The sequence below is a fragment of the Octopus sinensis genome, linkage group LG9 (genome assembly GCF_006345805.1).
Source record: "Octopus sinensis linkage group LG9, ASM634580v1, whole genome shotgun sequence".
Classification (NCBI taxonomy): domain Eukaryota; kingdom Metazoa; phylum Mollusca; class Cephalopoda; order Octopoda; family Octopodidae; genus Octopus; species Octopus sinensis.
In genome coordinates, this window is record NC_043005.1 from 44,453,611 (window position 1) to 44,471,458 (window position 17,848).

Consider the following 17,848-nt stretch of genomic DNA (forward strand, 5'->3'; position numbering starts at 1 on the left):
ATATATACATTATATATCCCATATAATTTAGCTATTAAGATATATATATCTATATATATATATCTATATATATACATTATATATATATCTATATCCAATTATCTCTCAGTATATTAAATATCTACATATCTATCTCCTATATATCCAATGATATATACACATAATATATAGATTATTATCTATCTAATATATCCCCATTCTATATACATATATATATATATCTAAGTATTATATATATCTAATAGATATAATTATATATACTTAATATACCTATATCTATCATTATAATATACTATATATATAATTATATATATTAGTATCTATTACTTATATATATATCTATTATCATTATATACTATATACATATAATCTATCTATAATCTCATCTATCACTTATCTATATATCTCTCCATTATATATATACATATCTATATATAATAGATAATATATATATTCTAATTATATATATATAGATATTATAATTATATATATATATCTATATAAAGTATATATATCTATATCTATATATATAGTATTACTTATATTACTATAAATATTTAGATATATAGAATTATATATATATATCTATATATATATATATATATATAATTATATAATATCTATATATATCTCCATTACTATATTCTAATTCTCTATTATATTCCATATATAATTATATATATATATATTATATATATATATATATTATAGATACCTATATCTATATAATTATATAAAGATATATATATATACATTATCTATATATCTATTCCTACTATATATATATAATCTTCTATCTATATAACATATAATTATATATATATATATAACTCTATATATATATCTAATATATATATATTAATATCTATCATTCTATATATATTATCTCTAATTATTATCTATATATATATATATAGTCTCTATATATATCTATATCATTATATAATATATATATATATATAATCTAGATATATATATATATCTATATATATATATCTAATTATTTATCTATCATATCTATATATATAATATAACTAATTTTTCTATATTCCTCTATATCATATATATCTAATATATATATATATATATAATTATTTATATATATATATTATATAATCTATTATATATAGATCCTTATTTATATCTAGATCTATATATATATATAGCATCTCATCTCTACTTATTTATATCTCTATAACTTATCTATATTATACTATACTTTTTATATATCTATATATATATATACTATATCTATAATATCTAATAATTAATTTCGATATATTATCTAGATATATATATATCTATATATATTTCTAAATATATATCTCATATAATTATCTATATATCATATATATTATATCCTATATATATATATATATATATATATAATATATATCTAATACTAATACTATATTTATAATATATAATTCTATATCTCTTATACTATCTACTTATATATCTATAGTATATACCTTATATCGCTATCTATATCTCTATAATTGCTATAATATATTCTCATATATATATATAATTATAATATCTCTCTATATATTATATCAATTACTCACTATATATATATCTAGATATATTATATATATCATATCCATACTAGATATCCATATATTATAGATATATATCTATATATCATATTATATCTCCTCTATCTAGCCGCTCTCATATATACATATAATATCGAAATCTATTATAGATCTTATATCTATTCTATATATATTCTACTATATATAAGACTATATATATCTATATCTATCTATTCTCTATAATTATATATATATATATACTATATATATATATAATTATTATCTATATATATAATTACAGACAGAAAATCTAAATGTCTTGTGTTTGAATGAGATTGCCGAAAAAACATCACAAGTGGTCAACACACAATCCATCAAACCGATTCGTAGCAAGTTGAAACATATTGAAAAATCTATCTTTCAAACTGATAAAGGCCATTATGAAAAGCTTCTACATATTTTTCACGGTTCAAAGACAACAACAGCTAAAAAATCAGGCACCACACCAACAAACACAACAGAATGACCACTCCTGGTTCCCACAGCAACATAAAATCTTTGCAGATGACTCCAAGCTACAGAAGGTCATAAATGAGGCGAGTGACCGGACATGCCTTCAGTCAGATCTATTGGCTGTTATCCAATGGGCAGAAAAAAACAATATGCTGCTGAACGAGGATAATTTGAGCTAATCCACTTTGGAAAAGAGGATGCCCTGAAACTCCCATACTCCCTTCCTTCAGGTGAAACTCTCTCGTGGCGTCCAACAACATCAGAGACTTGGGAGTAATTGTGGACAACAACGTAAGCTGGGCCACTCATATAAACACCAAAGTTGACATGGCCCGCAGAATGTGTTCCTGGATTCTCAGAACTTTCCAGTCGAGAGATATCCACACATTATCCTTCTCTTCTCCACTTTTGCCCGACCCCCCTTGAATACTGTTGTCCACTGTGGTCTCCCCACACAATACAAGGTATCATAAAAGTTGAAGCACCTCAAAGGGCAATCACAAAAAAAGATATGGCATGACAGGCCTCGACTATTGGGGTCGACTAGAAAAGCTAAAACTCTATTCTCTCCAAACGTCGTCGTGAGCGCTACATCATCTGCATGATGTGGAAAATATTCCATCAGCATTGCCCAAAAGATGTTGGCATCACCTTTAAGGTACATCCAAGGTACATATATATCAGATCATTCCATAAGTTCTGTCCGAATTTTGAATAAAGAAAACAAGTGATCAAATGTTATATTTAATTGAAATTTAATCATCAATTTACTTTCCCCAATTATCTAATTCCTTCCATCTATTTACAAGCTTTTTAATTCCATCAATGTAAAACTCTTTTTGTTTCAAAGCGAACAACTCTGAAATATATCAGTTTTGACCTCCTCCTGGCTTGTGAAAGTTACGTCCCCCAAATGATTCTGTAAACTACGAAACAAATGGTAGTCTGAAGGTCGGGAGAATAAGATGGACATTTTGTTTTGTTTTTGAGCAATACTTTTAATTCTATGGAATCATGTTGCCAAAAAGAAATATCAGATCATCTGAAATTATTATGTGATATAGAATGACATTCTACCTTAAAAGGCACCTACCTATGTCACACACACTTAGCAAAAAGAAGGTAAAAATTAACCTCAGGTGGCATACTTGCTAAGAAGAAGTATCAAATCATATGAGAATATTTTATGAAATAGACTGGCATAGAATAATGGTCCTACATCTGGAAAAGTGCTACAGCTACATCACACATAGCTTAGATTGCACCCCAAATAAAGTTCATCTGGATGATTAGCATGAAGTCCCTCACGAACACACTTTAAACTCTGTCTCATAGATGTGCCAGCTCCTTATCCTGTTTTGTTTATCATTTAATACAGGAGCCACTGCTGAAGGGTACTTATGTTATACCCACTAAGCAAAAATAAAGAATGAACCTAAGCAACAACTATAGGGATCACAAGAGAGTTACATTTGTTTTTACTTGATCCATGATGATTATGCTAGTAATCAAATGTGTCAGCCTTAGAACACTATGAAAATATATTCCGACAATAAAATCTATAATTTTTAATAAGACTTATTGATAAATTTTGTATACCATCCAATTTTGCAAAAACACAAAATTGCAAGAACTCATTATATAGATGAACTAAATAAAAGAACATGAAATAAATAATGTCCATTCCACATAACAGAATTTGAAGTTGAGCCAAAATAAAAAATGTTATACATGGGATCAGACAATTATACAATAGAAATTACAGACAAAAATTATAATTTGAAAGAAATATTTCAATTAGTTTAATAACAGGAAGTAATTTACCAAAATTTAGTTCAAGAAAGATTAAATAAATTAGACATAAATCCATAATGTGGAATTAGTGAAAAAATAATTATTTCATTTGATTCTCATTACTAACTTTATTTCAGTAAAGATTAAACATTTCAGAAAAATTAGAGGAACAAAATTATCAATATAATTTCTTTAAATATAAAATAATGATTTTTTTTTACAGAACAATGTATCATTAATTCTAATAGCTCAAGTTTATTGACACCAAAAGGATGAAAAGTAAATGCAAATCAGGCTGAGCTTCACCATGGAATGAAATAACTAACAACTATAATACATAATGTAAAATATAATAAACACAGCAATAGTTGTGTGGCACACAAAAGCAAACATTGCACTAACCGTAGTCAAAAGGCTATTCAATTTTCCTTAAAAGTCAGAAATTATAATAACTAATACTAATAATGGTTTCAGATTTTGGCAGAAGGCCACCAATTTGAGGGGAGGGGCAAAGTTGATTATATCGACACCAGTGTTCAATCGGTACTTAGTTTATTAACCCCAAAAGGACAAAAGGGAAAGTTGACCTTGGCAGAATTTGAACTCAGAACGTAAAGACAGGTGAAATGCTACTAAGCATTTTTCCCGGGATGCTACTAATTCTACCAGCTTGCCTCCGTTAATAACTAATACTAATAATACCAGAAGAACAAAAGACAAAGTTGATCTTGATCGGATAAAAACTCAGCAGGTAAATATAAGAAAATTAAAACCAGAAAGCATTTTTCTATCACTTTATCAATTCTACCAACACAATACCCTCAAATGATAATATTTATTAAATGCTATTAGTGTGCACATGTGTGCATGCATGTGTATGTGCATCCATGCATGTCCAATTTCAAAAGTCAAAACAAAAGCTGGCACTTGTGTATTAGGTAGTAAAGTTGGTATGTAGTAAATTTAGTCTCATAACTGAATAGCTAATTCATGTTACAAAGTAGTTTCATGTTGAAGAAGCTTCAAAGTGTAAAGTGGTAAACTAACAATCATCAGACAGGGACTCTTTATTACAAGAAATCTGACTCAACATTTTGGGGGTGCAAGTGAATATAAATGTAGTACAGCAGCAGCACTGTTCCAGATGTAGGATCATTATTCTACTGAGGATCACATTTGACTTCTATAAACGTTTGCTTTTGATAAGTATTATTACAATCACCTGGATGATTGACATGAAGTCTCTCACAAACACTCTCCAAACTCTGTCTCATAGATGTGCTAGTTCCTTATTCTGCTTTTCTTATCATTTAATACAGGAGCCACTTCTTCTCAGCATTGGTTGGTTTCCCACCACTGCCACTCAGGCACTTCCAATTCACTCATGTTTCCTCCAACTGCCACCCTCACTTCATGCATTTCTTCATGACCCACACTAACTGCTACACTTAGTCGTTCTTATCCAGAACATCGACTCTCTGGAAATCTCTCTCTACTTCAGTTTATTCCTGCAGCTATCTGTCAACTTACCATATTTTCTGGTATACAAGTCAAAGTAGTCAGACTAAAATTTACTACCAAAAAGACTGATGTTTTGGAGGATGAAAAATTCTATGGAAAAAAAGTGACAATGTTTGAATGTTTTCACTACATGTTTACACCATTTACTACACTAACTTGCATACTAGAAAATATGGTACAACTGTTCAAGAAGAACATTAGCTTCTGGAATCTGACTAGTCTTGGATAGCTTCGAAGAGCCATGAATAGCAGTCCTTCCTCTAAAAGGTCAGACTCAGTGATTCATAGTTAAATGTATGAGTGGGTACTGAAAAGTTCCTGGCTTTAAGGATATTGTGAAAGGCCTGGTTGGGGGCCCAACCTTTCAAGTTCTTTTACAGGACTTAGAAAAACTGAAGGACCACTGCAATGAGTGTGTGAATCTGAGATGGGAATATGTTGAATAAAATCATAATTAACTGATACTCCTGTATTTTCTTTTACTTAATGCCAAGCACTTTTCCGCACCCCATCATATTGTCCTTAAACACAACACAATGGCAGAAATAGGACATAAACTACTGATTTCTGGATAGTTGTTCAGTAGGCCATCTATGCAGTTATCTGCATTGATTCTATATTTGATATGACAATAGTTTTGGTAATGTAGAATCCTATTTCATTCACACCACTTAAATAGTGAGCAATTTTACATTACTGTAAATGCTCATTCTCATTCAAAAATATAATTTACAAGCATAGGAAGTCTTTGACAAGATTTTCATTATTTTACCACAATACATTATTATACATGATTAACATGTTAAGAATAGGTGTGAAACCTTCTGAGAACATGACCAGTCACTGATTAAAACCTTTACCAAAAGAAATCATCAATGTCTTTCACTTCAAGCTATAGAAACTGAGATGAACACTGACTCTCTGGGATTTGAAAAAAAAATTAAATAGAATATAGAAGCAAGTAGATATGAGATAAAGAGAAAATAACCTTGCATGAAAATATTGATAAATCAATGTTTTATTATGAGCTTCTACTTGATAAAAGGAATTTATTCATAAATGGTACAACTGGAAAATTATCCAAACATGTTCAGAAACCTTTTGTATATAATGAAACAGAGGTGTTGAAGATATGGGAAGATAGGTGCACTAGGCTCTAGCAAAGAATACAATGAAAGAAGAACTTATCGAATATGATACATTATGATATTATGGCCAAGACAAAACTGATTTACAGATTTCAGACAATCATAAGAATTAAAGGGTTATAAGCCAAGTTGGTGCCAAAACGAATTAAAGGTAGCTGACTTGAAATTTCAACATTAGGCTAGGGGGGATTCACCTGTTGAAGTGTACTCAATGTTCCAGTGCAACCAATAAATCATAGATTCTATAAACTGCTGTGATGTTTTGCTCAAAATAGTTAATAAATCTGCAACTGATTTTGCTATCAGAACAGAGAATAAAGTTAGTAAAAGTGTAACTCTGTTACTATTTCAAACCAGTTAGTAAAAATTCAGAAGTTGCTTTCGATGGTGACAAAGGGATTACTGTTTCAGACAAAATAGAATATTATGATATGTATAATGCAGCATATTAGTGAATCTCAAGTAGTAAGAAATTGAAAAACCTATCAAAGTCCACAAAACAATGAAGATAATGAACTGTAATATTGCTATAAGAAAAATATAAAATTAAGACTTCAGAAAGAAGACTAGATATTACTTACTTTTTCTTTTTACCTTTAATCTTTTTTTTTTTTTTTGACAAATGAATAGATAAAAGTATGCCAGTTACAGAAGTGATTGGAACTTAAGTTTATCTTGTGTAAAGCAGTTAAAGTATGGTTATAGCTACCAGCAACAAATATAAACATTCAATCACCAGGTTTATAAAAGAATTATGATGCAAAAAAACAAAAAGTAAAAAAGAAGTGAATTAAAAATGATTAGGTGAATTTTGATTAACTGATTTCTTTTTTAATTTCAATTAGATTATAAATGACTCAGCCTTTATTATCAATTATAAATTACTGTGTCCATGAGTAGGTTGCTCAGGCAATCAGTGAAAACGAACATATTCGATATAATGTTGATAAGCTTACAGACAATGATTCAAGAAAAATGATCAAGAAAAACTGTAGGATTTGATTACTGCTGATTTTAAACAATAATTATCCAGGCCATTCTATGTGGTAGCTGGACTTGCCAGAAGCAGCAGCTAAATCATATTAGAAAAAAAAAACAAAAAGATAATGGATAAGTACATTCCTAAATATTGCCAGATATTGTGTATTTAAGCAAATTGAACGAACATTGAACATTAGTAGTCTGCCTTCTCACATAGGTTTGCTCAATCAGGGTTGATCTAAAGATTAACTCTTATCACCATATTCCTATTGTAACACACTGCTTTGTTTCAATTAATTTTGAAAATAATGAAAGATTTAGTAAAATAGTTTTGTCATTATTAAGCAGGTGTTTGGAGCATAAATTAACATGGGATTTTGATGGAAGTTTTAACTGAAATCACTCTAAAAAAACTCTAAAGCCTCTATGATAAAACCAAGTGTCTTGTATCAATTAATGAATAAATTTTTAATGTAAATATTTGGTAATGCTCATCTACGCATAGGTTGTATCTATTTCCGTCCACTTTATAAGGCTTAGCAGTACTTATTAGTTCCCAATTGATAGAATAGCTATTCGATAGATGCAACTTATGCGTAGAGGGGCTTTACCAAATATTTACATAAAAATTATATTTTTTACATCAAAACACACATTCATTAAAAGAAGACATGAACAAGCCCTTAGATGCTTACATAAACACAATCAGACTCCAGCAAAAATTGGGCTTGATATAACAAATAGAAAAACATAAGCTAACCGTAAAAATATTTAATAATCATCATCAATAAAAAAAAAACATATACCTTACATAATGTACAACACGAATATTGAGCAGTCCAGCCAAAAGATGAATATAAACAAACACGAACATTTCAATACAAACAATACACTCAAAATCAAAGATAACACACAATCATTAAAATGAACTGAGAGCCTTACAACAACAACTATATTGACCTTAACCTACTTTAAGACCAAGCCCTAACTTCTGATAGCAACTGGAGTGAAGTTGAAGTCAATAGCACACATCTATAAATAACAACACCCCCATCTCCTACAGAACACTAATAAGAATTTACTTCAATTAGCTCATTTTGGGGATGGCCAAATGGATGGACCCTGATGAAGCTGCACTGACAATATTGCAAGGTTGCATTTGCAACAGTGAGTAGTTGCTGCAGCAGAGACACATGTAAGTCATTATAATATGCTGTATATAATTATGAAATAAATTTTGGGGATGTACATGTCATATAAAACAGAGCGCAAGTGCCCTGAGAGAAAAGTTGGACATAAGAAGCATCAGATGTGGTGTGCAAGAGAGATAACTGCGCTGGTATGGTCATGTGTTACATATGGATGAGGACAGCTGTGTGAAAAAGTGTCACACCCTAACAGTGGAGGGAACCTGTGGAATAGATAGACCCAGGAAAATCCGGGATGAGGTGGTGAAGCACGAGCTTCAAATGTTGGGCCTCACAGAGGCAATGACAAGTGACTGAGATCTTTGAAGATATGCTGTGCTTGAGAAGACCCAGTAAGCCAAGTGAGACAGTAGCTGTGGCCTATGCCAGTGTCACATAACCAGCCCATTTAAGAGTACCCTTCGATCATTAGGTAATATGCTGTGCGTGAGAAGACCTGTTGAGTCAAGTGAAATCATTGCCATGGCCAATGCCAGTACCACCTGACTGGCACCTGTGCCAGTGGCACATAAAAGCACCATTCAAGCACGATCGATAGCAATACCACCTGAGCACCCACTATACTCTCGGAGAGGTTGCCCTTGGGAAGGGTATCCAGCTGTAGAAACCTTGCAAGATCAGATTGGAGCCTGGTGCAACCTCCTGGCTTGCCAGTCTTCAGTCAAGCCATCAAACCCATCCCAGTATGGAAAGCAGACATCAAATGATGATGATGATGATGATTAATATATACATATATATATATATGTGTGTGTAATTGTGCGTGTAAAACTGGGGTTGATTTGTTCAACTAAAACAGTCAAGACAGTACCTCAGCATGACCACAGTGCAGGAAAATATCTTAATTTGTCAATAGTCCTATGATCTTCTGCAGTACAAGACAAGAATAATCAACTCACAATCCATGATGCCCTGATTTGAGACAAATAAGGTTTGAAATATCCAATTTTCTTGAGGTTTTCTTGAAGCAAATGTGTAACCAAAACATAACATATTTTTGAAGTAATTTAAAGAAAACATCATCAAACATATATTCTTCTTTAAATATGGAATTTTAACCACAAATTTCCTTCACAAAGAAATGAAGCATGTTTAAGTATACAGAATACAAATGCTTGACAAAAAATAAACAAAGTAAAATTTGTACAATGAAGGGACAATTAGATCAAGGCACTTCACCCCACTTTAACAGCAGGAAATAGCATACATAAGCACTGTATTCTAGATAAAAATCTATTAACTAAGCTTCCTTGAAATTTTGTGAATGACATTGTTTTTAACTAATTACCTTAAGAAAGATTCAATTCTTTTTTCTTCGTTTTTTTTTTTGTTTTCAAAATGAGGAAATATGTATGAGTTAAACATTCATACTAAACAATGCTTACACATACATATAAATTGGTTACACATACATATATAAACACAATCACATATGTACACACACATGTGAGTTTGTGTGTGTGAGAGTGTGTATGTGCATGTGTGTACGTGTGCATGTGTGTGCATATAAATACATGCACACATACATATACATTTATCTAGAAAGGTATATTTTATATATAATATATATTATAGGGTGACGAACTAACAGAATCTAGGTCAATGTAATCAACTTGCCCCTCCACTGAAACTACTGGCCTTGTGCCAATGTATATTAAATATCTATAGCTATATATATATACATATATGATATATCTCAATCTATCTATGTGTGTGTGTGTGTATGTATATGTATGTGTGTGTGTGTGTATATATATATATATATATATATATATATGTGTGTGTGTGTGTGTGTGTGTATTACATATCTATAGCCACTTATATTTATATATTAATGTTTGTTTTATTGTTCAGTTATAATAAAAACAATTTTGCATTAATCTAGTTGGTTACTCTATACTAGTGTAGAGTATAAATTTATTATTATTAAACAAGAATATTATTGACAGAGACTGAAGATTTGGTTGCTTAAGCTATATATGCATAAGCTATATATATATATATATATATACATAGGGATTGGACAAAATAATGGAAACACCTAGCATCATAATTTTGAAATATCTATAAAACCATTAAAAGCTTGTTTATTTTTATGATTTTTTATTTATTATTAGTGTTGCTTAATGTTTTGCTAAAATTGCTGTTTCTTTTCAGATATCATCAGAAAAAGGTTATTAAAATTCATTAAAATGACAGAAAGGTCAAGTTGTTGATGCTCATATGGCAGGTGCTAGCCTAATGAAAACAGCTGGAATGTTTGGTGTATCAAGATGTACTGTCTCAAAAGTAATGAGAGCCTTTGAGAAAGAGGGAAAAACCTTCTTATCGAAACAAAACTCCGAAAGAAAACCAAAACTTTCAGATAGGGGCCATCAGACTCTTACGCAAATTGTTAGAAAGGATCACAAAAGTGCATCTCCCAAAATTACTGCAGAGCTTAATGACCACCTCGAGAACCCAGTTTCCACAAAAACAGTTTGTCGGGAGCTGCACAAAGCCAGATTTCATGGAAGGGATGCAATCAGAAAACCACTACTTTCAAAAACAAAAGTTGCAAAGCATTTAGAGTGGAGTAAAAACCTACAGAATTGGTCCCTAGAGCAGTGGAAGAATGTTATTTTCTTGGACGAGTCATTCTTTACCTTATTTCTGACCACCAGCTGAGTATAAGTGTGGAGACAGCCAAAAGAAGTATTTGACCCAGACTGCCTTCTTCCAACTGTTAAACATGGAGAAGGATCTGTGATGATTGAGGCGGGGCTATATCTTAGAAATCCACTGGCCCAGTGGTTTTCCTTCATGGCAGAATTAATAGTCAAGACTATTTAAGCATTTTATCTGATCGAATTCATTCTGTGGTTGCAGAACTGTTTCCAGAGGGAAACGCAATCTTTCAGGATGATAATGCACAAATTTACACAGCTAAAGTTGTTAGTGAATGGTACGAGGAACATGCTAGTGAAGTTGAACATCTTATCTGGCCACCACAGTCCCAAGATCTCGATATTATTGAACATTTATGGTGCATTTTAGAAAAACAGGTGATGAGTCCATATCCTCCACTATCATCACTACAAGAACTACAGACTGTTTTAACTGAAGAATAGACAAAAATTCCTTTGGAAACAATTCAAACTTTGTATGAGTCCACCTCATAGAATTCAAGCTGTAATTACTGCCAAAGGCAGTCCTACCCAATATTACAATTAATTGGTTTGAAATTTTAAGGTGTTTCCATTATTTTTACATACACACATATGTGTGTGTGTGTGTGTGTGTGTGTGTGTGTGTGTATATATATATATATATATATACACACACACACACACACACACACACATATGTGTGTATGTATAAATGTGTGCTTGTGTTTCTTTGTAATATATATTTCAACATAGCTAAAACTGCTTACGAATGAAAAAGACAGCTTTTAGAAAGTCAGTTTTTAATATAGCATTAAACTCCAAAGCTTTAGTAGAAGCAGATGTGATATTGGGAGAAAAACAATATTATTGATACTTTTAAACTTTTGATATTTAAACTGGCCACATCTGGCCCAAATATTTTAACTAACTTATGTGCAAAGTGACCAGTTCCAGCCTGTCACACCTACCATACAATGCCGTTTTAAAAATAAACACATTATTGAAATTTCAAAGCTATGAGATAATGCATGATTAATTCAAAACAGTTTGAATAAATAAGCATTACATTTGGCAGAGTAACCTGAATGCTAAATGGTTAGACTTAATAAAAAAAACTTCTACAGCTGTTTCACTAACAATAATTACTATATTCAACCAAGCAAATATTAATGATAACTGCAAGTTATAAAATACAATTATCAATAATCAGTAATAGTTATATAATGTAATTGTTATTTTAATCACATAATATGAGTAATAATACGAGGTTGCAATTATATGTCAGCCATCTCATTTGGAAAGTGTTTAAATATAAGAGCTCCAGCTTTATTCCAGGTATATGAGTATGTGTGTGTGTGAGAGAGAGAGACAAACAGACAGACAGAAACAGAGAAAGAGAGAGAGAGAGAAAGATTGAGAGTCATAAGATACTAGAAAGCACTGCTGACACGAATAATATATATAAAAAAACTTCTATATATCTTTCAAGCATATGCAGCTACATAATGTAACAATATTAGATACGAGGTTTAAATTCAATGAGGTCAGTAGATATATAAATTCAGATATGCATACATATATATATATATGTATATGTATATATATGTATACTCTTATTACTCTTTTACTTGTTTCAGTCATTTGACTGCGGCCATGCTGGAGAACCACCTTTAGTTGAGCAAATCGACCCCGGTACTTATTCTATCGGTCTCTTTTGCTGAACCGCTAAGTGACGGGGACGTAAACACACCAGCATCGGATGTCAAGCGATGGGGGGGGGGGACAAACAGAGACACACATACATATATATATATATATATATATACATATATACAACAGGCTTCTTTCAGTTTCCGTCTACCAAATCCACTCACAAGGCATTAGTCGGCCCAGGGCTATAGCAGAAGACACTTGCCCAAGATGCCATGCAATGGGACTGAACCCGGAACCATGTGGTTGGTTAGCAAGCTACTTACCACACAGCCACTCCTGCGCCTGTATGCATGATTGTGTATAGAGGGATATATATTATTCAAAGGAATTCCAACTCTGTCTGTTTTATATGTCTTATTTATATTCTTTATAATATTAATGTAGAATATAGAATATATAATATAAATAGTATATATATACTATTTGAAAGGTTGAAAGGCAAAGTTAACCTCGGCGGAATTTGGACTCAGAATGTAAACGCAGACGAAATACGGCTTCGCATTTCGCCCGGCGTGCTAACGTTTCTGCCAGCTCGCCGCCTTGTATGTATATATATATATATATACACACACACATATATATGAAATTATGTGTGTGTCTTTGTTTTTGCATTTGTCCCCTACCATTTCTTGACAACCAGTGTTGGTTTGTTTGTGTCCCCAAAATCTACAGCAGTTTGACAAGAGAGGCTGATAGATTAAATACCAAGTTTAATAGAAATAAGTACTGGGGTTGATTTGTTTGACCAAGATGGTGCTGCAGCATGGTTGTAGTCTAGTGACTAAAACAAGATAGGAGATGACCTGACCTGACCTGACCTGATCACTGTAGGCTCAAATATTCTCACTGAGAGTTTATCTTTTAATTCCCTTTGTTCTGATTCTATACATCTAAAGTTGTACATGTATAATTACAACTATGAGACTTTAAGTTATTAGTAAATGAGTCAAGCTCTTATCAAATGCATACAACTCGAGCTAAATGTGTTGAGTGTTATGTTGAACACTACGGTCTTTCATCCGTTCACTTACCTGCCTACTCACACTCACTGACATATGCTTATTGTTGGGTTAGATAAGCTTACATAAGTAAAACAAGTCTGCCCTGCTATTGTCTAATATTTTCTTTATCTTAAGCTAGTATTGTCAATATATCCAGTTGTTTTATGTTTTTGCAAATTGTGAATGGATCATTAGGCTACATCAAGAGGAAAAAGTGTCTGAGATATACAGTCTCCAGGAGCATATGTTATACAATACAATAATCAATTTTTAATGCATAAATTTGATATTATCATCCTCATCATCATAATTGTTTTAACATCCACATTTCCATGTTCACATGAGTTGGACAGAATTCAATATGGTAGATTTTCTGCAGCCAGCATTTTTTGCATCCAGATTTCTGCACACAAAAATTATGAGCTTTTTTTTCAGTTTCAATACGTCAAATCCACTGACAAGTTTTTGGTGTGCTTGGGACTATTGTAAAACAACACTCACATAAGGTGCCATACAGTTGGACTGAACCCGAAACTATGGGGTTGGGAAGCAAACTTCCTACCATATAGCCATACCTGAATTATATGACAGAATCAAAAGTGTAACAAAGCAAAATTTATGTATCGATGAAAAAGTCTTACTAAAGTTTTAAGGCTTGGTTCTTCCTCTAAACACCAGCCACAATATGTCACCAAAGAGAAAGGCAGTAGAAGAACAGACAGTGCAGTAGACAATTGACAACGATGATGATGATGATGATGATGATGATGACGATGAGGAGGCAGACAATGATGATGAGGTGGGGGCATATACATGCATGCAGAAATTGTCACAATATATTTATCAATACAATAAAAGACAAGTTGACTCACATGATCGTAAAAAATTCCAATCAGATATAAATGAATCCATATTGTAAGTTCTCTCCATGCCTAGACAATTTTAAAAAACAATAAAATATAGATATTTATACAAACAGATACCATAAAGGCAATATTATATTTTTTGTATACATACATCACTAACAACACTGCTGATCTAAATTTAACATATTGTTTAAGTGTTTTGGTTTAAAAATTAACGTTTTTGATTGAACATCAGAACCTTATGTATTTAAATATCAAAAAGATTTTGATTACCACATAAAACGATACAACTTCAAATACGAATAAGTTAGCCTAATTAATAAATGTTGCAATAAAACTTGTAAATATTTTCATTATATACAGGACTGAGTGAAAATAAAAAAAATATTTATATGCCAGTTTGAATCAAAATTACAAATACAAAAGCATGATACAAACATGCTCAATACTTTTGCTATTCATTTTATGTCTTCTGGCAAATTATCTGCTTAATAATACACCTACACAGAACGTATAAAACTGGATAAATATATCATAATAAATTTATTTATATTTCTAAGTTTTCAAGAGTGTTTCTATGGAGATTATGAAAGGGAAAATAGGCCAGTAACTACTAGGGTTCCTACTTCTTAAATATGTGAAAATATCATTTATATAATATGCAAATAATATATAATAATATGTAACAATACAAAATGCCATACAATATGTGATATGTAATCATATACAAGACATAATCGTACTTAAAACGTAATAATATGCTATAAAATGTAATCTCGTCCTAACATGTAATATGGAACTACACATATGTAACAACATGTACTCATATACAAACATCTGTGATAATATACACACTAAGTTTAATACATAGTAAAATGTAAATATTATTTGATGACATGTAATCATATGTAGCACAATGCGTTATATAATTTGGTATGAAAATAAGCAATAAGTATGAATATTACAACAGGTTGTTGTGTAATATGTAATATATGCAATATTGTGTAATGATTTATAATGTTTAAGTAATAACATACAATATCTATTGTTATTTAACATGTAATATTTGTATAAATTTATGTGTGTGTGATCCACTGGCTGGAAGCAAATTGAAAAAGGTTTATAATATGCAACCACAGAGGCAAAGGAAGAGAAAGAGATGAAGAAAATAAAAGACTGCAGCAGTGAAAGGGGGGGAAATGTGTTATATCTTTTAGAGAGAATTTAGAGGGTGATAAAGAAAATCAATTAGGAAGAGAAAAAGAAGAAAGATAGAACGAGAGATCAGCAGATTACACTTCACACACAGATATACAAGTATACACACACATAAACTGAGTTATATACCTCATACACAGGTTAAACACAGAAACACAACCACATGCCTATATACATCCCAACAGATACTCAAGACTTATGTAGCCATATATATACATCAGTATGCATCTATCAATAGATTAACCCTCAGGACTTATATACACAGACTAGCAGTATCGCCCCGGCGTTGCTCAGGTTTGTAAGGGAAATAACTATAAAGCATTTTAGAGAGTTATAGCCAAAAATAGCAAAAAATGGAAAAAATGATGGTAAATTTTTTGAGAGTTAAAAAAGGTGGAGTTGCGTCCCCTAGACAGTTTGTGGTTTGTGTTTCTGATTCTCGACCCCATGTCGAATTTATCGATTTTTTTCAGAACTGGGGGACTTTTCAAAATTTTCGCTGCGTTAGTTTTGAATTATGACATTGGCTATGTGTGTGTCAAGTTTCATCAGAATCGGTTGAAAGCCGTGGTCAGGTGAGGGTACAAGCAAACAGACACACAGAAACACGCACAGACAAACTGCCGTTTATATATAGAGAGATACCCAATGATACAGATCTCAACAGATATATTTAGAATGAAAGAGTTCAACAAACTCATAATGAATTGTTAGATTACTAATAACAATTTAGGAAGCTTTCAGGTAGTCTTATTTCATCTTACATATCCATTTCTTTTTGTCTCTTGATTATTAAATAAGAAAGACAATGTCTGTTACATGCTTTTCTTTCTAAATTTCCTTCTCCTTCACCTCAGATAGTAAGGCTGGGTGACAGAGAAAGATACAAAAAATGTGAGAAAGTGAAAGAAAAAGACAGTATGGGAGAATAAAAAAGAGCAAAGGATGAAGGGAAAACATAAAACAAGTGTAGGTATCCTTTCATTTACTCAATGTTAGCAGTTTAAATGTTGGCCACATACATAAATCTAAGTTGATAAATATACTTTCTTTGTATTTATAATTATATCTTCATCTTCAAAAAATAGAAATAACATTTCAAATGTTTTGAAAGTGAAACAATACTATATTAATGCTTATTTTTCTTGCCCATAATACTATTTTACACCTATTTGTATTGTACACTTCTTTTGAAACAACTGACTTTTTTTGGCTGTCCTAATGTGTAACTTTCTGTTCCATTAATGGAAATATGAAGTCATTGTTTCAATATTCAAAGATGTTTTGAAAAGAAGATTTTATTACAAAATATATTAAACAGGATTCCACATGCAAATTTGGCATAAAATGTTGTCACACACATGAGATCTATTCTTTTATTGAGAGCTCCGGCCACATAAATTTGTCTACATCCCCTGAGACTAGGAATACACTTGTTAATAGTCATGTGAGAGAGATGTCATCTAAGTTTCTCAGGAAAATGTTGTTTGACCAAAGTAATGTCATAGAGATAAGTGCGATACGAAGGAATTCCATTTCATAAATCACTTTAAACTTCACCTACTAAATGATAATGGAAAATTTTGTAGACAAGTCATTAAATTCAGCAGCAATATTTTAAATAAAAAAGTAATAAATGTAGCATAAATAAAGTACAAAAGGAATGTTATCACAAGCAGCAATATTTTTGGTAATGAAA

General features: G+C 31.2%; 1 protein-coding gene across 4 annotated transcripts in view; it reads right to left on the minus strand.

Moving 5' to 3' along the window:
- The window catches only part of LOC115215869, a 326,154-nt gene that overhangs the window by 271,202 nt on the left and 37,104 nt on the right, over positions 1-17,848 (minus strand). For all 4 annotated transcript variants that reach the window (XM_029785214.2, XM_029785213.2, XM_036505939.1 and 1 more), the window contains exon 2: positions 14,938-14,997. The gene's annotated coding sequence lies outside the window, so the exon portion shown is untranslated. The remainder of the gene's footprint in view (positions 1-14,937; positions 14,998-17,848) is intronic.